This window comes from Lepus europaeus, chromosome 7 (assembly GCF_033115175.1).
Source record: "Lepus europaeus isolate LE1 chromosome 7, mLepTim1.pri, whole genome shotgun sequence".
Classification (NCBI taxonomy): domain Eukaryota; kingdom Metazoa; phylum Chordata; class Mammalia; order Lagomorpha; family Leporidae; genus Lepus; species Lepus europaeus.
The window spans coordinates 62,901,465-62,928,616 of record NC_084833.1 but is presented as its reverse complement, the minus strand read 5'-3'; the positions used below and the strand labels follow the sequence as shown (position 1 = coordinate 62,928,616).

Below are 27,152 nucleotides of genomic sequence, written 5' to 3'. Positions count from 1 at the left end.
TACATGGGAGATCCAGATGGAGTTCCAGGCTCCTGGCTTGCAGCCATCTGGGGAGTGAACCAACAGATGAAAGATCTCTTTTTTCCCTCTCTATAACTCTGCCTTTCAAATAAATCAGTTTTTTAAAAACATAAAAAGGTACCACGGTCTATGCAGGAAGACAGGAATTGAAAAAGACATGACAAGTGCCAGGCGGGCTCAGGAGACACGCAGCTCCAGCGCGACAGGTCTCATCAGGCACCTGTGGGGTGGAGGCTCCAGCCTTGCCCAGCTGCCCGCAAGCATTTGTCAAGACAGTGGGGCGGCCCAGAGCGGCCCACACCTGAACACGGGAACCCTATCATCTCAGGCTCCTCACTATTGCTGATGGACGCTCAACAACTTGCAAGGGCCAGGTCCCCTACTATTGGGTCCTTTAAAGTCCACAGCAGCCCCATCCACTCTGCAACCCAGCCACCAGGCTTAGAAGGGGCACCGGGCTGGCAAGGGGTAGGGGCTCTTAGACCCGACCCTCCCCTGGAGGGAGAGCCCACTCCTGCCCTGCCCCGCCTCACTGGGGGCCTGCTGCCTTAGTCACCTTCTTCCCACCTCACTTGCCCCACGACAATGACAACACCTGCTTCTCCCGCCCCACACAGGTTTTGGTGCTGAACCAAATGCCATCCACAGGCCATGCTAGGAGCAAGGACGGCCCAGGTGGACACTCTGGACCCCCCAGCGTCCATGGGCGTTGGGTACTGGTTATTCCCCATCTAATGTGCTGTCCGTGTCACTGGCAGCTGCTGCCCGCTCCGGTCCTCAGGTTCACCAAGATGGATGTTACAGAAGAGGGACCTCTGCAGATGACAAGGGCAGCTCGGGGGTCGGTCAAGTCATCACTCGGAAGCCTGCATCCCATATCCAAGTGCCCGGGATTCAATCCTGGCTGCTCTACTTCCTGCTGATGCACACCCTGGGAGCAGTGGGTGATGGCTCAAGTACTTGGGTCCCTGCCACCCGTGCAGGAGACCTGGATGGGGTTCCAGGATCCTGGCTTCAGCCTGGCCCAGCCCTGGCTGTTGTGGGCATTTAAGGAGTGAAGCAGTGGAGGGAAGATGTCTTTCTATATTTTTTCTGCCTTCCAAATCAAAGTGAAAATAAGTAAATAAATGGTTTACAAAGAGGGCAGGCTCTGGAGCCAGACAGCTCGGGCTCAAGCCCTAGCTAGGCCACTTCCTAGGGTGTACGCTCAGGCAAGACACCTCACCCCTGGGGCCTCAGCCTGGGACCCTTCACCCTGCCCTGCCTGGCCACATCCTGCTCCCTACTGACCCGCCCTCCTGAAAGGGGGAGCCTCCCAATGCCCTGCCAAGTTCCCAGGCCACACAGGCAGCTGGAAGGGAAGTGTCCGAGCCACAGGGTCCTCTCGGGACCAGGCTCTGGATCGGCCCCACCATCCTGGGGAATTGGAAGACCAGTTCAAGGGGCTCCGGACCTTCCCGATCCCGGGACGCTGCCCTACCTAGCAGGGTCTGGGTGTGGCCCTGCAGCGGGACCCTGAGGGATACGACGTGTCCCATGCGTGTGTGTGCCTGCTGCCTTGCCACCGATCCTCCGTGAACCCACACTGCACAGCTGGCCTGAGGGTGATGGTCCAAGTGCTTCTACGGCAGAGGCGGGGTTCGACACCAGTGAACACTGGCCACGCGGCTTCAGTGAGCGCTCGCTGCGCCGGGCCTGGGCTAAGGGCTGCGCACCAACCTCGCGTTCTCCGCATCATCCAGGAGGTGGCAGATGAGATTCCACAAATTCAGCTCCGCAGTGTTCTCCATCCCATGCGGGTCAGGGGGCTGACCCTTGGGGCTGGCGCTGTGGCGCAGCAGGTAAGGCCACTGCCTGCAGTGCCAGCATCCCATATGGGCAAGCGGTTCATGTCCTAGCTGCTTCACTTCTGATCCAGCTCCCTGCTAATGGCCAGGGAAAGCAGTGGAAGATGGTCCAAGTGCTTGGGCCCCTGCACCCATGTGGGAGACCCGGATGAAACTCCTGTCTTCAGTGAGGCCCAGACCTTGCCATTGCAGCCATTTGGGGAGTGAACCAGCAGATGGAAGATCTCCCTCTCTCTCTGTCTCCCCTTCTAACTCTGCATTTAAAATAAATAAATAAAGCTTCAAAAAGGAAAGAAAGGAAGGCCGGCCCTGCCTGCTCACAGCGGGAATGAGTCGGCGTGGCAGAGTGAGGCTGAGACCAGGAAGCCCAAGAAGGGGTGACAATGTCCAGGTTACAGACAGGCCGGGGGAAGGCAGAGTGCCTGGATGCAGGGTTGAGGGAGAGGGAGGGACCAGGCGTATATCTAGGCTCTCACTCAAAGACGCCTCCTCCCGAAGCTCCCCACGCCCGTCTTACAACGCGTTCTTGATGTTCTTCCTAGAGGGGTAGGGGGTTGCGGTCCAGCACCCACCCCCCCCCGCCTTGAGACCGGGCAGCCCTCTGCCTGCCTTAGCCGTGGAGCCCAGCAGCACTGTCATCGTGCGACACACACAATACCACATTCTTCACTGCGCTCGCCCAGCTCACTCACTCGAGACGCAGCCTCCACGCTGCGAGGATCCTGTAGTCCACCCGATGGCCCCAGGGTGGGGGTTGCGCCCAGCCAGATGCTGGCATCTGAGGACCCCTTCAAGGACATCCCAGCCCAGCCATGACCTGACCGCCAGTGCATGTAAGTCTCCGGGTGAGAGGGCTCAGGGCCAGAAGCCACAGCCACAGGGGCGGTGAGTGGCAGAGCTGGGTCACGAGCCTGGGGCGTGGTCTCTATGTAGACTGTGATTTTATTCACTGGCCCTGAGAACCCAGACTCAGGAGTATTAGAAGACCTCAGCACCCCTTCCGGAAACCGTCGCCACCAGCTGGCAGCAAAGCAAGGTGGCAGCTCTCACTCCCAGCACAGGGACGCAGGCCCAGCTTCGGCCCCAGGACCTTGCTGGCCCACCTCTCAGCTCGAAGGAGACTGCTGCTCGCCTCACCTGGGGCCCTGGGTGGGGACTTGAACAGCCAGCCAACAGTTCAGGGTGGGGGTAGGGGTGTCTGTCTCTCATGTAGCATCTCATTTAGTTCCCACCTTTGACCTGTGCATTCTGTGACCCTTTTGTAGGTGTGCAAACAAATGCAACAGGAAGTGAGGCAGCTCCCCCTGAAGCCATGAAGCCAGCATGTGGCAGAGCTGGGACTGGATCCCAAGGATTCAGAGAGGTTGAGTGACTGCCAGGGTCACAGAGCAGGTGAGTGAGGAATCAAGCCATACCTGGAGTATCGAGTTGGGAGGGCAGGAGGCTGGGAGAGAGGTGCACACAGGAAGGCCTCGAGGTCTGCCGCCCAACTACTATAAGACCCACTAAGTACAGAGCCCAGTCTTCTGGACACACAGCAGGTGCACAATATGGATCTCCTGTCTGGCTTGTTCCGTAACTTTAACCAAGTTGCTTGCTCCCCATTCTGGACTCCGTTTTCCCCTCCATAAACAAACGGAGGAGAAGGGAAGTGCTGGTGGACTCCCCACCAGGCTCCCTGCTGCCACATGGCAAGCTCAAAGGCCAGAGACAGGGGCATGTAGTGTGACCTTCCTTCCTGACTGTGGGCCGGCCTGACTTTACGAGGAAACTGGGCTCCAGGAACTGCATTTCTACCAGTCGCCCACAGGTGGCAGCAGAGGCCCACACCGCAGAGGCTGTGGTGCATGTGGTTTGAATTTAACTCCAGTCGCTTTTTCATGTGGGTTTTTTCCCTTTCTTTCTTCTCTGCTGCCACACAGCTTCCCTCCCCCCGCCCCCTTAGTTTCAAGATACAGCTGGACCTTCCAGCCTGGGAAGGAAAAGTTTCCTAACATCACGGATAATGGCCGGAAGCAGGGCTGGGGGGCAGGAGGCTAGAGAGACCCCAACAGATGGAAAAACATCCCAGGAGCCCAGGAGCCAGAAAGCTAAGCTTAATCATCTTCTTGTCACCCCCACCTTGCAGGCAGAGAAACCAACACGCAGATCTGGGACCCAGTGGAGCCTTGGTTAGGATTTGCTAAGTTGCAACCTTCCTTTAGGGACTACCAGGGACTAGATCTACCCACGGTCTGCACAGTCTGCCCATCTGGGCTGGTCTGTGGTCCCAGCCTTGGCCCAGAACAAGCGGACGAGACGGCCTCCAAGAGTCACCTCCTCCCAGCCTGAGAAAGCGGTCTCCTTCAGAATGTCTAAGCCTAGCTCAGCAACAGAACTCACAGGGAGCTGTGTGGGCCCGACCCCTCCACCTGCGGCAGACATCCCTGCCTTTCGGCCTCACTTTCCCCACCTGGGAAATGGGAGCAGAGGCCTCCGGCGCAGTAGGCAATGTGGGAAGGAGGGCTCCCTTCCCTTGCCTGCTCCCCGCTCTGCAGCACACATGGAGGCTGGGGTGAGGGATCGTGGGAACAGAAGCTGTCTGGGGTCTGCCTCCAGCCCCTCCTGTCCCTCCCTCCCTTGGACCCAGGCACAAGAAGTCGGTGGGGTTGGGTGGGATGGGGTGTCCTGCTCTGGGGCGGAAGATGACTCACTGGGCTGTGGGCCAGGCACTCTGGGAAAGGCCAGGCCAGCCTGAGGCCAGAGCCCCAGGGAGCTGAGAGGCAGGGAGCAGGGGGCAGAGTCTGCCTGAGCTGGAGATAAATCCTGGGGGCTCTCAGAGCCGGGCAGCCAAGAGAAGCCATCTCCTCCTCCTGCTCCTCCTCCTGCTCCTCCTCCTCCTCCTCCCTGCTGCCGGAAAGCCTGCCCTCCGGCACCCAGGCCCGGGAAGCCAGAGGTGTGATCAGCCCAGTTGGTCTTCCCCCAGCCCGGCACCAGGCTCATCCCTGCCTCCCCGAGGCCATGCTGCGGTCCTCGCTCTCAGCCCCATTCAAGTCCCGTCTAGCTCTTACGCTCTGCCTCGTCCAAGAAGCCTCATATTTAAAGCTTCCCCCTCCCCGGCCTCTTCCTCAGCAGCCGTGGCCGCTATGGACCAGAATGTGGAACCTTGTGATGACCCAGGACGCGATGGTCCTGCCCTCAGGCGGGCCGCCCAGGACACGGAGGGGCACGTGATGAAGTCTGCGAGCCCCAAAAGGGAGGGGGCCGCTCCGCCTCGTTCCAGCAGCACTGAGGACACGGGCCGGCACGGCAGCCGGAGCCAGCGTGGTGAATGCACAGCCTGCCTGGAAGGCCCACGTGCAGTCCAGCCTACCAGGATGCCTCCCTTCCACCAGAGCAGGCCGGCCTGCGGTGGCCGCCACGCCAGGGGCAGCGACCATGCCCTGCTCAGGGATCCTTCCACTCCAGCCTCCAAGGCTTGTCACGGGCCTGGACTGCAGGGACAGAAGTGGGCTCTGCTTCTGGCTGACCAGTAGCAGCCTGGGCAGTCACCGTCCTGTGTGTGCGGGTGCACACGCGTGCACGCATGTACAATGGACAAAAAGATTGCCAGCTGAAGATGAGCCTGAGCCAGGCCGAGGCTCCACTCTCCAGAGGCCCCAGGACCAAGGCCACTACCTCCTGACTGCTAGGACTTGCCCACGCCCCTCCTATGAGCTTCTGGAGTCGCCACCTTGAGCCTCCCTGCCTAGGACTGTGTAGTTTGTAAAAGCTTTGCAGGGCCTCATCTCTCAAGACGCTTACACAGCCAGGAGCCGTGTGGGGCCAGGACCTGCTCGGCTCCCAAGACCAAGAGGTGGGGCAGCTGGGGCTCCAATCCCCCCCCACACACTGGTCAGTGTGGGACTCCGGGCAAGTCCTGGCTCAGCCTGAGGACTAGAGCGAAGCCCGGACACAGGAGCGCCCCCTGCGGCTGCCCTCTCCGCGTCAGAGGTCTCTGCTCCAACCTCACAACGCGCCTCAGGCCGGCCGAGGCCCTGTCAGTGCTCCGTTACAGAAGAGAAGAGGAGGCCCTTGCCCGAGCGAGGTCTTCAAGCAGACAGCACTCCGCCCCAGGAGACTCCCGGGGAGGAAGTCAGGGCCACAGAGAGGGGTCCCGGGATGCCTTCAGTCTCTGGGGCGAAAGTCCAGCAGCCCAGATCCTAGCACAATGTGGGCGCCCACGCAGCCCCACTCCCAACTAGAGGCATGCTCAGTACCCGGGGGGAGGGTCCAGGCACCACCCTTGCAGGGACCTTTGAGATGTGACAGAGAATATCAGGTGAAGAGAGCACGTACACACACACACACGTATACACCTACACATACACCTTTACACACATCACAACCTACACCTTTATACACATACACATACATACACACAGACATCACAGCCTACACAATACATACATATACATACACGGACACACACACCTACAGCTTTATACACATACACATACATACACACAGACATCACAACCTACACAATACATACATATAAATACACAGACACATACACCTACACACACATACATATACAGATACACACATACCAACACACCTACATACAGACATGCATGCACATACCCATCCACATACATGCATATATATACATACACACACTTACACATACACCTTTACACACATACATATACGACCACACACCTACATGTACATACACAGACACATCACAGACACCTACACAATACACAGACACAGACATACAACACACATACAAACACACACATGCACACACATGCCACATACACAGACACATCACACACACCTACACATACATACACAGACACATCACAGACACCTACACAATACATATACACAGACATACACAACACACATGCACACACATGCCACATACACAGACACATCACAGACACCTACATAATACACATACACAGACACATACAACACACAAACACACATACACACATGCACACACATGCCACATACACAGACACATCACACACACCTACACACATACATATACACAGACACAGACATACAACACACATACACACATGCACTCACATGCCACATACACAGACACATCACACACACCTACACACATACATACACACAAGCACACAAAGACATGTATACATTTACACACGTACATATACACAGACACACACACAAATATATTCCTACCTACATACACACATATACAGACATGCACACATACATACAGATATGCCCACAAATACCACACAGAGATATGCACACACATACACATATACACATACATACCACATACGCACACACATACCACATACACACAAACACACACATACACATACATAAATACACACACACACACACTCACGGAGAAAAGGCCTGGAAGGAAATTCGGCAGAACAAGAACAGCGGGCAGGAGCCCTGGAAAAGGAAGGTAAAGCCAGAGACCACTCCCCACGGATAGATGCCCAGTGTACGTGCCCCAGTGTCCTCATTTGTAAAACAGACAATGCAAGGCAGGCATTTAGCACGGCCATTAGGATGCCACTTGGGAGGCCTGCAGCCTGCAGCCCGTATCAGAATGCCTGCTTTGAGCCCCCACTACTCCATTGTTGAGCCAGCTCCCTGCTCAGGCAGACCCTGGGAAGCAGCAGATGATGGCCCAAGTAGCTGGGTCCCTGCCACCAACACAGCAGACCCGGATGGAGTTCCTGGCTCCCGACTTTGGCCTGGCCCAGCCCCAGCTCTTGCAGGCATTTGGGGAGTGAATCAGCATATGGAAGATCTCTGTTGTATCTTTGTCTTTCAAACAAAAACAATTTAAAATTTAAAAAATTAGAGAACATAAAGGGCTTCGTTAGTGCAGAGCTTGAAACAAAGAGAGTGCTCAGTAAGTATTGGCTGTTATAAATGATATCAGTATGTTAGGAAGAAGATTCTTTTTCTTCATTTTATTTGAAAGGTAAAAACAGAGACAGGAACAGAGAGAGACCTTCCACTTGCTGGTTCACTCTCCAAATGCCCACAAAGCCAAGACAGGGCCAGGCCTAAGCCAGGAGCCAGGATCTCCGTCTGGGTCTCTCACATGGGTGGCAGGAACCCAACTACTTGAGCCATCACCTGCTACCTTCCAAGGGTGTGCACTAGGAGGAAGCTGGATCAGAAGCGGAGCCAGGACTCCCACCAGGCACTCATCTCAACCTCTGCACCAAATGCCCACCCACTGTTACAAATAAGATTCTACGAGAACCTCAGAGAGCTGGCCACCTGAGAAGTCCACTGGACCAGGCCCCACCCCAGGGCTCCCGCGTGCCCATGCCCATTGCCTCCAGTGGTGTCAGGCTAACCCTTTCCACAGCAGGCAGCTCTGCCTGGGAGAGGAAGCCCAGGCTGAGCTGGACCCCTGTCTCTGGGTAACCCTGGCAACCGGACAGCGGTGACCTTGGCAAGGATCTTCCTCTACTTCCCACTCTAAAATCCTTTGGTCTCAGAGCGTTCTGTGGGGTAATTCTGTGGGCAAGCAGCCAGAGAGGCCTTTCCGTGGCTCTCTTGTCCCCAGCCCAGGTGACCACCTCCGCCACTCCCACTCTCTGGGACAGATAACAGAGCATTTGTTAGGACTACTTTGTGCCTTTTCCATTTTCTCCCTTGGAAAACAAATGAGAAAGCGGCTGGGGCTGACCTCCTCCTCCTCCCCACCCCCACCCCGCCAGTCCCTGGAGGGGGGTGCGGGAGGCCCTCTCCCCTCCTCCCTGGACAGAGGCCTGGTGGAGAACCCCAGAGGAGGGGCCCTGTGAGCGGGCTGTTGGCATGGCAACGGCAGCCCTGGAATTTGACCACTGGGGCCCAGGAGTGGGGGTAGGGAGCTGGTACAGATCATGCTGGGGGCAGGGAGGAGGGTCCGGAGGTCCAAGACAGCCAAAAACAGCAGGGCGGGGCAGGGGTCCAAGGCCCCCTTCATGGCTTCAGTTTCCCCATTTGTAAAGGGGAAACAGGCATGGGCCTCAGGATGGTTCATCTCTAATCCAAACTGGGACCTGGGTAAGGGCTGGCAATAGGGGAGGCAGCCAGGGCAGGGCCAGGGGCCCCTGTGGAGGACAGGCACCCCAAGGGACAGGGACTCACCTGAAGCCACACAGCTAGCCAGGGCAGGGCGAGCACAGGATGCTGGGGGTGCGGTCTGTCTATGCTGGCTCCCCTATCTCTACACTGGAGCAGACGAGGATGCCAGCTCTCTGGTGCAGGATGGCTGTGCAGGGCTGGGCCTGCAGTCCCGAGACAGCAGACAGTGTGCCTGCCCTGTAACCCTGCCGCTCCCTGATCCAGAGGACTGGCAGAGGGCCTGCCCTAAGCCCGCGCCACTCCAGGCCGCAGAGAATGTTTTTAAACAGATGCCCACCCCTCTGCTTCCCTGCTGCCCAGTCAGGAATCCGGCAAACACCACTGCCCGCCTCCATCCACTTCGGCCAAGCATGAGTGGGTGCAAGTCCTACGGCCCCCTCCAGGATAGCCTCCTCTCACCAGTCACCTCTCCCTCACAGAGGGTCCCGGAGTCAGGGTGATGGCCAGGGCCCTCTGCGGCTATGATAGCCTAGGCCCAGAGAGGGGACAGGCCTTGTTCAATGGGAATGCTGTGCCACCAGCCTGGGCCCCCACCTTCAAATGCCTGCCCAGTTCAGGTGCCAGCCCAGTCCCTTCTCCTCCTTCTCCCTCTGCCCCTGCCCTCCACAGCCCCGGCCTTGTTCCCTCGGCTTGTCTTCACGCACTCCGGAAAGCCAACCCAAGCAGGACCAAAACAGAGCTGGAGCCATAACTCACGCTACACACCCGGAAAAATTCCAGATACATCAAAGATTTAAATGTAAACCCAAACAAGAAAACAGAAAATACCAATGGAAAACATGAGAGAGCTGCTTTATAACCTAGGAGTGGGAAAGGCCTTTGAAACTATGATTCTAAATCCAGAAGCCATAAAATAAAAGCTTGATAAATTAGACCACATAAAAATAAAACCTTCTGCAAGGCAAAAATACACCATAAACAAAGTCAAGAGTCAAGTGACCAATCAGGGAAAAAATATTTGTGACTCATAACACACAGAGCCACCCTCCCTGATATTTACAGAGTGCCTGGAAACGGATACATCGAAAGGCCCTCAACCCCAGGGAAACACGGACCACGGTGAGCCAGTCACAGCAAAGGGAATCCAAGTTTCTCTCAGAGCCAGGAGATGCACAACTGTCCTCCTGGAAGAAATGTGCAAGTTAAAAATACACCTGGATGGCTTGCTTCACCTATCAGATGGGGAAAATATGCGAAGGTCAGAGCCGGTGACCCTGCGGGGACACAAGCCATGCACAGAGCAAGGTAGCTGACCTCTGCAGACAGCACCACGTGAGAACAGTGTACGCTGTTCTAGAAAAGGCCTTCAAAAGTTCACGCAAATGCACATTAGGACAAAAACTATGTATGGACTTTGACATTTTTTGCACCAAAATAAACTTCTTTTAATTCCCTTTTACATGAGCTTTTTTTTTTTCCTCAAGTTTTACATGACGCCTTCCACCTGCTGGTACATTCCCTAAATGCCCACAACTGCCAGGGCTGGGTCAGGCTGAAACCAGGAGCCCAGAATTCCATCGGGGTCTCCCAGGTAGGTGGCAGGGCCTCCAGTTCATGAGCCAGTATGGGCTGCCTCCCAGAGTATGCATCAGCAGAAACAGAGCAGGCACTCCGATGTGGGATAGCTCACACGATGAATTAGCTGCTGCACCACCATGCGAACCCCGTTTGTCCGTGAACTTTTGAAATATCCTTGCACACATTTCGTCCTAGCAATTCCAGCCCTAAATGATCTATAGATGAACTGCAACACCATTTACAAAACCAAAAGGCCGAACATAACTTAAATATATCCTTTAATGGGGGCTGGTATTGTGGTGTAGCAGGTTAAGCCCCCGCCTGCAGCACCAGCATCCCATATAGGCACCAGTTGAGATCCATTTCCCTGCTAATGGCCTGGGAAAGCAGCAGAAGATGGCCCACATGCTTGGGCCCCTGCACCCACGTGGGAGACCCAGGGGAAGTTCCTGGTTCCTGGCTCTGGCCTGACCCAGCCCTGGCTGTTGTGGCCTTTTGGGGAGTGAACCAGTGGATGGAAGATCTCTTTCTCTCTTTGTCTCTCCCTCTCTCTCTGTAACTCTTTCAAATAGAATAAGCCTTTTTTAGAAAATTCTGTGATGTGTGTTTCTGGACAGCTTGGCCATCACACAGTGGAACATCCTGAGATGCAAAAAGGAGCATGGGTAGCCTGGGAGTGCAGTGGAGGATGGCCCAAGTGCTTGGGCCCTGCACCCGCATGGGAGACCAGGAGAAGCACCTGGCTCCTGGCTTCGGATCAGCATGGTGCCGCTGGCCACAGCGGCCATTAGAGGGAGAACCAACGGCAAAGGAAGACTTTTCTCTCTGTCTCTCTCTCTCACTGTCCACTCTGCCTGTCAAAAAAAAAAAAAAAAAAAAGGAGAAAAGGAGCATGGACGCACTCAGCACCCTCGGGTAAGGCTGTGAGCGCCTGAGCGAGTGGGCATGGTCGGGGCACAGACTGGCGTTAGAGAGGAGTCGTGAAACACTTGCAGCCAGGTGTCCCCTGTGGGCCAGGGCAGGCAACGGGCAGCTGTGTGGGGAAGAGGCTTTCTATTCTTTTTGTATGTGAATGTATGTGATGTGTGACATGATCCAGTCAAAATGCTAAACATACAGATGGACTTTTTCACGCATCTACCTGTGCATCCGGGCCCTGCTGCCCACTGCAGCCTCAAGTCTCCCTTGCACTGCCTTTGCATCTCTCATGGCCCTCCTCCCTCCTGGGTCAGGACCCTCTGTTGTCCCTGGGCACCGTCCTGTGCTCCCAATGAACCCAGAACACACGGTGGGGACCCTGAGCATGGAGCCCTTGTCTCTGCTTTCTCCCTGTGGTGTCCTCTCACGTCCTCCAGGACAGCCCTGGTCTCATGGTGGTGTTCCGACAGGAAGCCCTCTGTGCCCACTGCGCGTTCACACAGGAGCTTGGGGCTGCAGCCCCTTCGGCAGGGGACTGTCCAAGCTCTCCTCCAGGCCCAGGCCCCCTCCCCACACTAGATTAAGCAATCTCTGGGAAAGCCTGTGAAATGAGTCCCCGTCCTGGAAGGAGGCCTGGGGACAGCACTTGCTGGCTGACCCTGGCACTCCTGTCCCTGTCTAGGCTCCATTGCAGATCACGGATCTGCTGATCTAGGGTCAGTAAGGAGCAACTTTAACAGTGGGTTTTCTTATTCTTCTTCTTATTATTTTCATTTTATTTGAAAGGTAGAGAGATATGCAGAAAGAGAGAGACAGATCTTCCATCTACTGGCTCACTTCCCAAATGCTTGCCACAAGCCATGGGTGGGCCAGGCCAAAGCCAGGAGCCAGGAATTCCATCCCATCTCCCACATGGGTGGCAGGGACTCAGCACTTGATCCATCCCCCGCTGCTTCCCAGGGCGCACATTAACAGGAAGCTGGAGTCAGGAGCAGTGCCAGGACCCAAACCCAAGCACTCCAGTTTGGGATGCGTGTGTCTCAAATGGTGTCAATAGCTGTGCCAAGTGCCCAGCCCTGGGGGTGGGATTTCTACCAGTGAAAATCCAGGAGAGCCCCATGCCACAGGCGCCACCCCTGCTCTGCACTGGGCCTTAACCACAGCTGCCTTGGGAGGAGCTCTGTGCCTCCCTCGGGAATTCAGCTCATTTCCCCCTAACTGAGATGACTCTCCGGCCTATTCCAGTGACACCTTCCACTTCTCTCCAGCCCAGGAGAGGGCTCCTCAGTTAGGCCAGGCTACTACCCTCCCTCCCCGCCCAGCTGACTTTATGGCTCCCACTGCTGCCCGATGGTCCGGGCATCACAGACATTACTGCACTTAATCATCAGAACCACCTTTTAGGGGCTGGTGCTGTGGTGTACCAGGTTTAGCTGTTGCCTGCAGTACCGGCATCCCATATGGGCACCAATTTGAGTCCAGGCTGATCTACTTTTGATCCAACTCCCTGCTAATGCACCTGGGAAAGCAGAAGAGGATGGACCAAGTACTTGGACCCCTGCATCCACGTGGGAGACCTGGAGAGGCTCCTGGCTCCTAACTTCAGCCTGGCCCAGCCCTGGGCCTCGTAGCCACTTGGGGAGTGAACCAGCAGATGGAAGATCTCCCTCTCTCTGTAAGTCTGCCTTTCAAATAAAGAAATAAGTCTTTAAAAAAAAAAATTGGGTGGCCGGCGCCGTGGCTTAACAGGCTAATCCTCTGCCTAGTGGTGCCGGCACACCAGGTTCTAGTCCCGGTTGGGGCGCCGGATTCTATCCCGGTTGCCCCTCTTCCAGGCCAGCTCTCTGCTATGGCCCGGGAGGGCAGTGGAGGATGGCCCAAGTCCTTGGACCCTGCACCCCATGGGAGACCAGGAGAAGCACCTGGCTCCTGGCTTCGGATCAGCACGATGCGCCAGCCGCAGCGGCCATTGGAGGGTGAACCAACGGCAAAGGAAGACCTTTCTCTCTGTCTCTCTCTCTCACTATCCACTCTGCCTGTCAGAAAAAAAAAATTGGGGCCAGCACTGTGGCATAGCAGGTAAATATGACACCTGCAGCACTAGTATCCCATATGAGTGTCGTTCGTACCCCAGCTGCTCCTCTTACAATCCAGCTCTCTGCTATGGCCTGGGAAAGCAGTGGAAGATGGCCCAAGTGCTTGGGTCCCTGCACCTGCGTGGGAGATCTGGAGGAAGCTCCTGGCTCCTGGCTTTGGAATGGCACAGCTCCGGCTGTTGCAGCCATCTTGGGTGTGAACCAGTGGATGGAAGGCCTCTTTCTCTCTCTGCCTCTGCTTCTCTCTCTGTGTAACTCTTTCAAATAAATAAATAAATCTTAAAAAAAAAAATTAAAGAACCACCATTTAATAGGTGCCATCATCATCCTCCCCCTATTACAGGTATATAAGCTGAGCCACAGGAGTTCAAGGGTTTGCTCATGTCACACAGCCAAAAGGAATGGCAGAACTTGAACCTCAGCTAGAGGCTCCAGGCTGTTCTAACCATTACACCCCCCTGTCCAGATACGCGCAGGATCAAGTCTAAGAACCTGGGCTGACTCCTGACATACCCAGTGCCCTGGCCCTTGCTGGAGTCAGACTTCCCATCGGAGTCAGACTTCCCCAGCCAGACCATGGCCTGGCCGCATCATGTTCTGGCCACATAATTCCTCCAACTTATCACGCTCTCATTCACCCCCTGGGCCTTTGTACGTGCTGGTCTCTGTCAGGTGCACCCTCCCCTATTTTTATACTTAGCAATTTCTTGTTCCTTTCACATTTTGGCGGCCTAAAAAAGTGGGAGTCTGGGCCTCAAGGCAGGCCGAGCAGGCTACTGCCTGAAGTAGGTAAATTCCCGGGCCTGCAGGGCCGAGGACCTGGCTGCCTTGGGGCTTGGGCTTTCTCCTGCAAACACTGCTCACTTTCTTCCTTTCACTAGCTACAAACCCTATGGAAGTCTTGCTCATTCCAACCCAAACCACCTCACCCGAGGAGCTAGCAGCATTCCTGGGGCCCAAATAAGCTGGGCCCTGATGGGGCGCACATTTTGGGAGCATGGTTGGCTGCCCAAAAAGGTTTTATCCAATGGCAGCAGTGGCCAGAACGGGTCTGGTCTTCCCAGGTCTCTGAGAGGGGGTCCTCCCGGTGAAGCGGGGCCCAGCCCAGCTCCAGAGGCCCCGGCTGGGCCTGTGTGCTCACCGCAGCAGGGCTGATGGCACTCCCCCTGCCTGGTTTCCTCGCCACACTTGTCACACACACACACACACACACACACCGAGTTTTCCCTGCACAGGGAGCCTGACTAGTGAATTCTGAGGGCGATGAAGCCACATCAGGGCTTCCCTGGGAGTCCCGGGGAGCCCCGTGTCTCGGGGAGAGGCGGGGCAGCCAGGGGCAGACACTGCCCGCCTTCGCTGAAGTCAATGAGGCTGGCCTGTGTCATGGCGGTGTCAGACTCCCCCACTATTTTCAAAAGCTTGGCAATTATCACCCTGGGTCAAATCCAGACATCCAAGCCTGGCCCTCGAGACTCCCCAGGGCCCTCTCAACCTCGCCAGAACCACAGAGCTTCTTGGGGCTCCAGACACCCAGGTCTCTCCACCACAGGCCTCTGCCGCGCGGTTCTGTCTGAGGGGCCCCCAGACATTTCTGCCTGTTAAGGCCTCCTTGGTCCTTCAAGCTTCCAGCCACTGTCCATGTGAGCCTGTTCCGGCTCAGATGGGGTCCCTGGGGGTTGGAATCTCTTTTCACTCACCCTATAGCCCCCATGCTAAAAATGCACAACTAGGCCCCAGTGGATTGCAGTAGAATTGAGCAAGCAAGGTTAGCCTAGCGGTAGACACCTGTGTCCTACACCTGAGTATCTGGGTTCGAGTCCTGGCTCTGCTCTCAATTTCAGCTTCTTGCTAACATGAACCTTGGAAGGCAACAAGTGATAGAGCAAGTAGCTGGGTTCCTGCCACCCGATCTTGGAGACCTGGATTGCATTCCTGGCTTGAAGCTTCGGCCTGGTCCAGCCCTGGCCATCACAGGCATCTGCGGAGTGAACCAGGAGACGGAAGCTCTCTTGCTCTCCCTGCCTCTCAAATATATGAATAAAGAAAAACATTTTAAATAATAAAAGAGTTATCCTGGGTTCCCAGAGCTTATTCCAGAGTTAAGTATCCAGGGCTAATCAGAAAAGTTAGGAGCGGGCCATGCAGTCAGCACCCAGTTACTCCAGGGAGGATTTTGAGTACCCGGCTCTCAACCAAACTGCTACGCTTTCCTCATGGGAGAGAGGCCCTGCTGCCCAGCAAGATGTGGGCTAGGGCTCCGGGCTCCACTGCCCTGCCAGGTCCAGTCTCCTGCTGGGCACTCACAGATGCCGTGCAGGGACAAACCCCTCTGCTCCCTGTGCCGGGACGGACGAGGCCTGCTCTGGGTGTGTGTATAACCGGCAGCTGCTTGCCCCCATCTCTGCTGTCACGGAAGCCTGCAGGTGAAGTCTGAGGAGTTTCAGCGCTTCCTCACACCGATCCCTGTGCAGATGTCTCCGTGGGGACAGAACTCCACTGGGGTCGAAGTGTGTGCGCGTGTGCCTGCCTACACAGTATACACCCCCGGATCTGCTGGGATGGGGGGTGGGGTCCACTGTCAACCTAGCCCACCCCCAGCGTGGGACCTGCTGGTTCAAGGCGCATCCCTCACTCTGCATCTCCAGCCTGAGCACAGGGCCCGATCCTGGGTCTTTCTTCCCCAGCACCCATAGCCCTGGCCTGGCCACACAGAGGGGGCCATGGTGCTGCCTGGGGCCCAAGAGTTAAACCCAGGGGACAGAGCTCAAGGCCCAGAGGGAGACAGGGCAGGAGGCCAGGGGTGGGGGAGTCGGCCTGGGATGGCTGCGGGTCTGGGCCTCTCTGGGCTCTTTGTCCAAATATGGAAGGTTTTTTTGTCTCCATTTGAGTCACGCCGGCCATGGCCCAAGAGATCTGCTTTCCAGATACTGCCGGCGGACTGCGCCAGCACTGCCTGGCCTACTCCCGCCCCTCCCCGGCCCTGGCCATCTCAGAACCTTTCCAACCTCACAGGCCAGGAAGCCCAGCACCTGCCTGGCAGTTCCCCAGCACCAAGGGGAGGGCCCTTGCTGAAGGGAGGAGATACTCATTCCTCCTCTTGTCTGTCACAACCACTCACTCCCCAAGGGCCCCTCAAATGAGAGACAAATCAAGTTCAACTAATAACTGAGCAACTACTACGTGCTGGTTCCTGGGGCTAGGAGCATGGATGAATCCCATGGCATCCCAGTGTCCCCTTCTCTTGTGCCCACCTTGGTGATGGCACCACCACCTGCCCAGGCAGTTCTGAAAGCCAGGAGCCAAGGGGCTGGCACTGTGGCACAGCACGCTAAGTGGCCACCTGCAATGCAGGCATCCCACATCAGGATGTCGGCTCTGGTCCCGGCGGCTCTGCTAACGATCCATATGTTTATGCACTTGGGAAAGCCACAGAAGATGGCCCAAGTTCTTGGGCCCCTGCGACCAGGTGGGAGACCCAGATGGAGCTCTTAGTTCTTGGCTTCGGCCCAGACCAGCCCTGGCCTTTGGAGTCATTTGGGGAGTGAACCAGTCAATGAAATATCTCTCTACCTCTCTCCCTCAAGCGCGCGTGGGCTTACTCTCTCTCTCTCACTCACTCTCCCCTTCAAATACATAAATAAATCATAAAATAAATAAATAAAGATGCCAGGAGCCAGAGGCTAGAGTCTCAGCTCCAGCTCTGCCTCTTATTTGGCCTGCTTAGCTGCGGGAGCCACTTGGCAGCACTGTGCCTCAGGCTGCTCACCAGCAGAATGGTCACAGTCCCTTCTCCCACGATGATGGTGAGAGCCAGTGAGCTACCAGGACGGGTGTGGGGCTCAGACCAGGAAGAGCTCTGCAAGCTTCGCTACCCTCACTCTCAACTCCATCCTCCACCCCAGCCACACCCAGGCAGGCCCTGTGACCGCGCCATCCTGACGCGGATGGGAGTCACTGCCCCAGCCTCGGAGCAAGGCTACCGGGGTCCCAACACCACGCACGCCTTCTGGGCTCTGGGACCTCAGCGCAGCCCCACTGGGCCTGGGCTGGTTCCCACCCTCACCTCCCACCCTCACCTCCATGACTCAGGACCATGCCTTTTATCTGCTGGCCAGCTTCTGCCTGTCTGATCCCCAGGACAGAGCCAGCACAGGGCGGCTCATGGGTGGGAGGATCCCACTGGGGCAGGATTCAGCTCTCCTTCTCCTGCCTCCCTCCTCCCCCCATTATTTATTTAATAAATGTGGTCTGAGGCTCCACCAAGTACCACAAACAGGAGGGCTTGGCATGGGGACACCTGGTCGGAACCAGCACTGGGTCACAGAGGAGTGACCTAGGGGCTCCCACGCACAGCTCCACACCACTGCTCCCCACAGACAGGGAGGGAGCTGCAGCAGCTGTGTGTCCCGGGGCGGAGTGGTCCCTAACTCCTGGGCTGGGAAGCCAAGGTGGATGCATCCCCAGCCAGGACTCTGCCTGGCTCTGTCCAGGAAGGCGGGCAGACATAGAGGGTCAGAGGCAGCAGGAGGCAGGCAGTGAGCAAAGCCCAGGCAGAGGCCAGAGGGAGGAAGGGACGCATCCACGCAAGGAGCCCCCAGGAGTCAAATGCCTGGTGGGAATGAGAAGCAGCAGATGCCCTGGGGGAGAGGAGGCTCCCCTGCCTAGGCCCTGGCCCAGGTGACAAAGTGAGGGGCAAAGAGTAATGCCTCACCCCACCCTCCTCCTCCTCCTCCTCCTGCTCTCCTCCTCTCCTTCTCCAGCCTTGGGGCCAGGCCCAGGACTATTTTTAGCTGGGGCTGAATTTAGCTGTTCCCTCGGAAATTCCTCACCCGCCCCAGGCAACGCCCCCGCTGGCCTTGGGGAGAAGCCTGGAAGTGGCTGGTCCAGGCAGCACGGGATGGGGGTGCCGGGAGCAGCACGGAGCTACCTCGGGCCTCAGGCACCTGATGAGGAAGCAGAGGCACAGACCAGGCCTGGGATCCAAGTTACTCCACTCCCAGAGCCGCTGATCCACTCTTAGGGGAGGCCTCAGGGGCCACCGTGCCGCAGGACCGCTCTGCTCTCGGGGGCTGTGTTACACGCATCACACAAGTGCGGCTGGCATGGCCACCAGCCTGTGCACCTGCCAGTCCCTCCACCCCCAGCTCCTGGGGGCCTGCACATTGCCAAACTCTGCTGGCTTCTGCCGCATCTGGACCCCCACTTCACAGACAGGGAAACCAAGGCAGAGTGACCTGTCCCTCCCCACGTGCAGTCCATGCAGGTCTCTCCCAGAAAGGCAGCCCTGCTGCTCCTGGTAGCACCCTCCTTACAAGGCCGGGGACCCGCACTGGAGCAGGGGGGTGACTGAAGTTAGGCCATGGGCAGCTGGGCACAGAGGCCGCACCCCTTCCCCTTGCAGAGTGCAGAGGAAAGCTCCGCCCTGAGGCAGGGGTGACTCAGCCCCCACACCCTGTCCCACCGCCACCCCAGTTTCTGATAGGACCCTCACACCTACATTCAAACCCCCAGATCTCACCCCGACACAATCTCCAGGTCTGTCCTCTTCCTGCCGTTGCCACATCCCCTGTGCAGGCTTCCCCTGTCCCTGCTCCCCCTAGCGCCCCCATCACTCCACAGCCACAGGCCGCTGCCTGCCGTGGAAGCCAGCACTGCTTCTCAGCTCCTAGTCCTGCAGGCCCCAGCCGTGCTGGGCACTCGAGGCTCCAAGCTGGGCTCATGCACACGCACACACACACACACAATGCCTCTCCCAGCCGGGTCAAACCCAGACCTCACCGCCTCCTCCTCGGTCTCAGACACACGGAGGCTCAGACCTCTCCCCCGGAATGCGGGTGCACTACTGCACCTCCCTCCCCTGTCCCCGTGGCTGCTTCTACCTAGCAGTCCAAGGCGGGGCTGCGGCAGCAGTCAGGTGCACAGGGGCGATTCCTGGGTGTGGCCTTGGGCTAGGCCCCTCCCCTGGCTGTGCCCTGGTTTCCCTATCTGCATAACGCAAGGCTGAGGGGCGCTGGTGGCTGACAGGCTTTCCAGGGGGACCTGCATCCTGGCCCTCCTTTTCATCCTCCTGTCTTCCTGCGCCTGCACAGAAGGATGACATCTCGCCATCAGGCCCCACCCCAGGGAGTCAGGCGGGCTGGCGGGAGACCAGGAGCAAAGCCTTAGGAGCAAAGCCTCAGCGGCAAGGCAGCCGAGAGAGATGGAGGCGGCTGTGGGGGAGGGTCCTTCTCCATCCTCCCAGCCGCTCCCTTCCACATCTGCTCCTTAACCTCCAGTGCCCTGTCCTGGGAACGGGCTGACTGCCTGTCCCGGGGGGAGAGAAGAGAGGGTCTCGGCGGTCCCACGAGGCCCGGCTGTGGGGCTGGCTGGCGGGAGCAGGGCTTGCTCACCCCCTGGGAACCGATAAACAGGAAACAGAGGCTAACCCTGCACTTGCTCCCTGGGCCAGCCCCCCAAGTCCCCCCCCCCCCCCCGCAAAGGACCTGCCTTGCTTCTCCCAGACCCTAGAATCTCAGGACTAAAGGATGTCAGCACCAAGAATTAACAACCTCAAAACCACACACAAAATCGAGATCAAAGGTCCAGGCTCTTAGAAAGGAACTCAGAATGCTTCAAAAGCAGGAGGGGGAACCAGCACTGTGGCACAGTGGGCTAAGCCTCCGCCTGCGGCGCTGGCATCCCATTTGGGCACTGGTTCTAGTCCTGGCCACTCCTCTTCTGATCCAGCTCTCTGCTATGGCCTGGGAAAACAGTGGAAGATGGCTCAAGTCCTTAGGCCCCTGCACCCATGTGGGAGACCTGGAAGAAACTCCTGGCTCTGGGCTTCAGATTGGCTCAACTCCAGCCATTGCAGCCATCTGGGCGGGGGGAATGAACCAGTAGATGGAAGACCTTTCTCTCTGTCTCTCCCTCTCACTGTCTATAACTCTACGTCTCAAATAAATAAATAAATAAAATCTTAAAAAATAAATGCAGGAGGGAAGCCAGAGAGAGGAGCAAGGTGGGTGGGCGTGTGGCTCACCACCCACTGCTCAGTCCCGTCCCCCTCTCCCCTCTCCCTCCCTGGAGGGCCAAGATGCTGAACCACTGCCCCTATTTGAGTGTGGCCAGGACCCCAACCTGCCCTGCTGGCTCTGGCTCTGCCTCTGTCTCACAGCTGCAAAGAAGCGTGGAGAAGCTGAGAATGAGTCACAGCATCTCACTGACATTGCTTTAGTCTTACCATGCACAAGCTCTCCTGCCATGGTTGCACTCCACTCCAACAATGACCTGCCACTGAGTGACAGAATCCTGCCTGGTATCAGACTGGCAGGGCAGTCTTTGAGTGCTTGCCCCAGGGCCCCCACAGGCCACCCCCTTGGAAGCCCCTTAGACAGCACCAGGGTCACCACTTCCCAACATGGTGCTCCCAGGGTACATGGGAACCCCCTTCCATCTGCCCTCCCCGCCAGAGGTATAAGCACTGCCCTTGATGGGCAACCCCTGGGAGAGAGGCAACTTCCACTCCCCGCCCCCCCCAGGATCCCGCCTTCCCTGCTTGTCCTGGCTCAGAACTTCCCGGCCAACTGCTCTGGTCAGGAAACAGGGACATCTCCCAACTCCCCAGAGCCAGGCCCATCCCCAAAGGACCTCTTAGCACCTCTGTCCCTGTCCCTGGGCCCAGCCTGCCTCGGGGACCTCACCCACCCTGGCTGAGGCCCCTGGCGAGCAGGGATGGTATCTGAGCTTTCCCTCTGCACGCTCACTACCCATCAAGGGGCTCAGTGACTGCTGACTGCAGGTGCACACAGGAAAAAATAAAAGATTGGGGCCAGTGTTGTGGCATAGCAGGTTAAGCCACTGCCTGCAATGCCAGCAGCCTGTATCAGGTTTAAGTCCTGACTGCTCCACTTCCCATCCAACTCTGCTAATGTCCCTGGGAAAGCAGTGAAAGATGGCCCTAATGCCTGGGCCCCTGCTACTCATGTGGAAGACCCAGATGGAATTCCAGGCTCCTAACTTTGGCCTGGTCCAACCACAGCAATTGCCTCCACCTGGGGAGTGAACCAGTAGATGGAAGAGCAATCTCTCTCTTGCCTTCAAATAAATAAATAAAATCTTAAAAAGAAATGAAAGTGGGATAGACATAATCGGCCTGAGTTCCAGGCTTTGCCCCAATACCAGGCCAGCACCTATCAGGGGCTCTGGTTCTCAGGAGCCAAGAGCCTGGTCCCTTGTCCACCAGTGTGGTCAGCAGAATAATGGTCTCCCAAAGGGGCCTGTGCTGTAGCACAGCAGGTTAAGCCACAGCCTGCAGTGCTGGCATACAAGATGGGTGCCAGTCTGAGTACCAGCTGCTCCACTTCCGATCCAGCTCCCTGCTAATGTGCCTGGTAAAGCAGCGGAAGATGGCCCAAGACCCTGGGCTCCTGTACCCACATGGGAGGCCCAGAAGAAGTTCCTGGCTCCTAGTACTGGCACAGCCCTGGCTATTGCAGCCATTTGAAGGGTGAACCAGTGGATAGAATATCTCTCTGTCTCTCTCCCTCTCCTTCTCCCACTCCCCTCTCCCTCCCCCAAATTAAAGAAGAAGGAGGAGGAGGAGGCAGCAAGTTCAGAGTGAGAGAGAATTAAAGATTCTGTGTGCTGGCTCTGAAGCGGGAGGAAGGGACCCCAGCCACGGAGTGCCAGCGGCCACCAGGCAATGGGAAACACAAGGCTACGGATCTCCCCATCACCTTCCAGAAGGAATGCAGCCCTGCTAGCACCTGGATGTTAGCCCAGTGAAACCCAGGCAGACTTCTAGCCTCCAGAACTCACATATATGAGCTGTTTGAAGCCACTGAACGTCATGTAATTTTCAGTAGCAGCCCCGGGAAACCAGCACACTGCCCACCTGCTGGCCGAGACCTCCAGAAGCAGCTCGTCCTCCCTCCTGGGTGCCCTGTGCCTCCCTTTGTGCCCGCTCCCTGCCCAGGGAGGGTCCTGCAGCCAAGTGTCTTCCCCAAGCCCCTCTGGAAACAAATCAGAGGAAGTTTTAACATCGCAGGAGCAGTGGGAGCAGTAGCACCACTCGGGAACAGGCCCCGGGAGTGAGCATCAAAGCCTGCCGCAAGTGTGGGAAAGACCCTGGGGGTGGGGGAGGGGACCTGGCGGGAGCCCTGGGGAGCAGCCAGGGCAGCAGCTGCGGACAGGGAAAGGACCACGGGAGGCCGTGCCCACTTCAGGCTGCAAGTGGCATCCTAGCCTGGTCTGCCTTTCCCACCAGCTGCAGGAGGCGGTTTTATCTGGGAGCCGGAGCGGGAGCATGGAGGGATCAGCGGCTCTGGGGGAGGGCAGGGGTGGGAATACTCATTAAGGACTCACAGCAAGGAACTGCTGAGGCTCCGCTGGAACCCAGGTCTCCCAACTCCTGGTGCAGACCTCCAAGCTCTCTGCTACTGCAGGGGAGTTCCGGGAGCCCCTCCGGGGGCTCCGATGCCCCAGTTGGGACGGAGGCTCCAGCATGGCACGGGCTGGGGCTCACTCATCGCTCAGAGCCCGGCAGCCTGGCGGTTTTCTCTGCCTCCATCCACCCCAGGAATCCACCAGAGGCCCTGGAAGCTGAGCAGTGGAGGAAGGAGAGGGGTCAACTCCCATGGGGGGCGGGCATCAGCTCCAAAAGGCTCCTCCTGCCCAGGGGACCCAGGGCCCCCGCTTCAGGACCTGCCAGCAAGGCGCCAGGCTGCCCGGGCACATTTCCCACTAAGTGCGCCAGGGCTGCGAGCCTTTCTGGGAGACATGGGTTCCCCTTCCCCGGCCCCGCCCCTAGCATCCCTGCCAACTCTGCTCAGTGGGACTCCATGGGGCCAGTGTGCAGCCTGGGAGGCAGGACACCTGGGGCCAAATCCCACACTGGAGCCACGCAGGCAAACTTCTGCGGGCTCTGGGCCTGCTTCTTTCTCTCAACACTGGAGCCACAGAATGCCCATCCCGCTGGAGGATTGGATGGGAGGGGCAGGGCTGCCGCGGGGGTCATTGGTTCCCTGGCCTAGGAAACGTGCAAGCTGGAGCTGGCTGGGTGTCGCAGGTGCTGCAGAGGAGACCCCAGGGCCACACGGCACTGACACCTGCTCCCCCCACCTCCATTCCCGAGGCCCTGCAGCAGCTCCACTCCTCACCTTCCAGCCAAGCTCGCGCAGGTCTGCAGGGGGGACCAAGGCAGCCCACAGCCAGGCCACTCTAGGGACTTTGTCAGTCCCTCCCAGCTACCCTGAGCGGCCCCTCACCCGCTGCTAGCCACCGGAGAAGCCCAGAGTTCATCTCCAGGACTGGGGCCTGGGCCCTTGCCAAGCCCTCTAGGTTACAGCAGAAACCCCCCACCCCAGGCCCACGCTGCCAGCACCTGTCGCCCTCCTGAATGGCCTCATCTCTACTCCTGGCCCCCTGCAGCCCCCTCCACAGAGCAGTCCGAGCAGTTCCCCAGCCTCCCCACTGCTGCTCCTCTGTGTCCCAGATGCTCTTCCCCGACACAGCCACCCCACCCTCTCCCTCACTTCTCCCAGGCCTCCACGGCATCGTGCCCTCTTGATGGGCCTTCCGGGACCTCCTGATCTGGGCTGGCAACAACCTGTCTCCAGTGAGACAGGTCTCCTGGCTGGCCTGGGCGCTCCCCAAGGGTGGGCCTTGCTCAGTTTGCTGCGGTATCCCAGAGTCTGAGTGCCCGAACCGTCAGTTGCTCCCTGAGCACACAGGACGAATGCATGACTCTAACCCAGGGCTGCCCGAGGCTGCGGAGCAAATCCCACACACACCGGCTGCTCCGTTCTTTCCTGTCTCCTGCCCTCCTCTCAAGCCCCTGTCTGTCTTCCAGTTTTCAAGGCCAAACCCAGGCGAAACCTTCTCCAGGAGGCCTCGTGTGCCAGGCCACGGGCGGTTTCCTCTCCATCCTAAGCCCTCCCAGTTAGCTCCTAGATTCCAAGCTCGCCGCGTGCCTCGGCTGCCAGGCGGCCTGGGTCTGCCTCCACCCCACTGCAGGGCTGCACGTGTAGCCTGAGAGACCACAGATGGGAGCGTGGAAGCGGGAGGGGCAGGGCCCTACCCTGGGAGAGGGGGCTGGTGACAGGATTAGCAGCAGCCTCCCAAGCCCAGCTGGTCCCGGAAACGTGGCGCTGGAAAATGTCAGATTCCACCTGATCCATCCGCAGTCCTTCCAGGCTGGGGTGGACTCATTCCTGGACAGCACCCCGCCCCCAACAGCCCAGGGCCTCAGGGAGGAGTAGGCGGCTTGCGCGCGCACGTGCGTGTGTGTGTGTGTGTGTGTGTGTGGTGGGGGGGGGTGCTACAGAGGAAAGGGACAGCCCTTCTGCCTGTCCTCCCCCACACCACCCTCCTCCTGATGGGTGACAAGACATTTAATTATAGACATTCAGTACCACTCAGAATCCCAAATGTCCTAATCGTCTCAACCCACCCCCCACCGTCCCGCCCTGCACTGAGACAGTTTCCGTGGGAAAAAAATCACAGCAAAAAGTCAAGGAGGGAAAGGAGAGAAACACCCCCTCCCAGGGAGGTCTCAGCCAAGAGAGGTGAAGGTCAGTGTGCAGCCCAGGCCTTCCTCAACCAGGAAGGGAGCCGGCTAGGCAAGCAGGTGCTGAGGCCGGGGAGAGGACCAAGGCCAGGGTTCTGGTGCTGGGGCCTGGCTCTGTGCAGATCCGGCACTCTCCGGCTCTGAGTCTCAAAGTTCCTCCCAGCCCGCCCTGGCGAACTCAATAACCGCCGGGAAAGTGTTCAGGCTAGAGAGGATGTGCAGGAGATACCCCCAAATCAGGTGGCCGGCCAACCCCACTAAGAAACAGGGACCCCTCGGGCCCTGCCCTGGGAGACCCCAGTACGCTGGGATTCAGGGTCTGCGAGTCCAAGATGCCTACAGCTTTCACATTCCAGGGACAAAACAATTGGTGTCTACCACATGGTATGTACTTAACGTCAGCCACCATCAGGCTATTCCAAAGTGCTCACGGCCTGTGAGAGCATCCCTCAGAGAGACAAGTCACCTCCTGTTTCTGAGCCACAGCTGTCGCATGTGTCACACAGGTGCCAGGCACCTGAGACAGGAAGGCTGGCCCACAAGACTGGGAAGGGGCAGCTCTGGTGGGAAGAGCCACTGATCGGCCAGGCTAGCGCGGGCCTGAGTGGAAGCAGTGAGAACATGGGAGACGAGGGCCAGAGGCTGAGACAGCTCTGCCTCGTCACCTCCAAGCTGGCTGGCAAGCAGCTGTGCCCAGAACAGGGGCCCCGTGAGCTGTCCTGCACACTCCCCATGGTCCCAGGCTCTCATGGACCCTACAAGAAGCCACCTGTCTCCCCACCCAGCGCCACCGGTGACTCCCCTCTCCTGCAGGCTGAGCACTTCCCAGTGAGCCTCAAAGACCAGGCAGTCCTGGGGGGAGGGGCGGCTGCACTGTGGCACAACGGGTTAAGCCACTGCCATGACAACAGTGGCCACACCGGCATCTCATATGGGCACCAGTTAGAGTGCTGGCTGCTCCACTTCCTATCCAGCTTCCTGCTAGTGTGCCTGGGAAAGAAGCAGAGGATGACCCAAGTGATTGGGTCCCTGCACATACATGGAAGACCCAAAAGAAGCTCCATTGCGGTCATTTGAGGAGTGAACCAACAGAAGGAGGAGCTCTCTCTGTCTCTGTAACTCTGACTTTCAAGTCAAAAAGAACAAAAAGGAAGGGAGGGAGGGAGGGAGGGAAATCAGCAGGGGAGGCAGGGAGGGGGCCGAGCCTGGGGACTGAGGAGCAGTGTGTGTAGGGGGGAGGCAGTCCTCTCTCCCTCTCTCCTGTTCGCACAGAGGAAAGGACCACACCACCCACTTCTGTAAGAGTGCACCAGCCACAGACGATTACCCTCATTTACAGATGGAGGTGAGGCATAGGGTAGGGACACAGCGGATCCTAGGATCTGGGGCTGCGGCTCCCATCCTGCCCTTGTAATTACAGACTCAACACTCTCCCCACTGGGGGCCAGGAATAGGGGACAGCAAGCTGGGCCTGGACAAGTTGGGGAAGGCTTAGAGGCCAGAGACGGTGTCTGCCTAGGGCTGGGAGGAGCCCAGGGACGAGGCTCTGCCCACTGCGTCCCCGGGGAGGCTGGCCAGCCCTGCAAAAGTCCCCAGCTCCTCTCTGGGTCTCAGTGCCTCCTCTGAGGACTCCCCTGTGCCCTTGGCTCACCCCTGCCTTGCATTCTAGGCTCCCAGAGGTCTTTTCACGGGAAAGGAGAAAGCCCCTGGCTGGGCTTCCTTAGCTTGGCGGTACATCTGGGGGCACCTGAGCTGCCCTAACAGGCCCTCAGAGTTCAAAACCCCGCCCATGCCCACTGGCTGCCTGCTGCTCCTGCAGCCTCCAGGAGAACCGCCGGTGCTAGGACAGGAAGGACACAGGGACGGGACGGACACAGAGAGGAAAGAGTTCAGAGGGGCCGTGAGAATGCTGGGAGCAGGCAGTGACCAAATTCATCCAGAGTTTAACGGTTTCCAGGCTTCTCACAGTCAAGGAGCACAGCAGGAGTGGGAGCCGCCACGAGGTGACCCCAGGCCATCCCTGAGCTCAGTCATGGACCCACAGCCCAGAACCTAGCCTCTAACCCAGATGCAGGCCACACACCTTCCAGA

The 27,152-nt window shown here is 57.9% G+C and overlaps 1 protein-coding gene across 1 annotated transcript in view; it reads right to left on the bottom strand.

The window, feature by feature from the left end:
* The window catches only part of ARHGEF17 (Rho guanine nucleotide exchange factor 17), a 59,090-nt gene that overhangs the window by 27,425 nt on the left and 4,513 nt on the right, over positions 1 to 27,152 (bottom strand). The window lies entirely within an intron of this gene.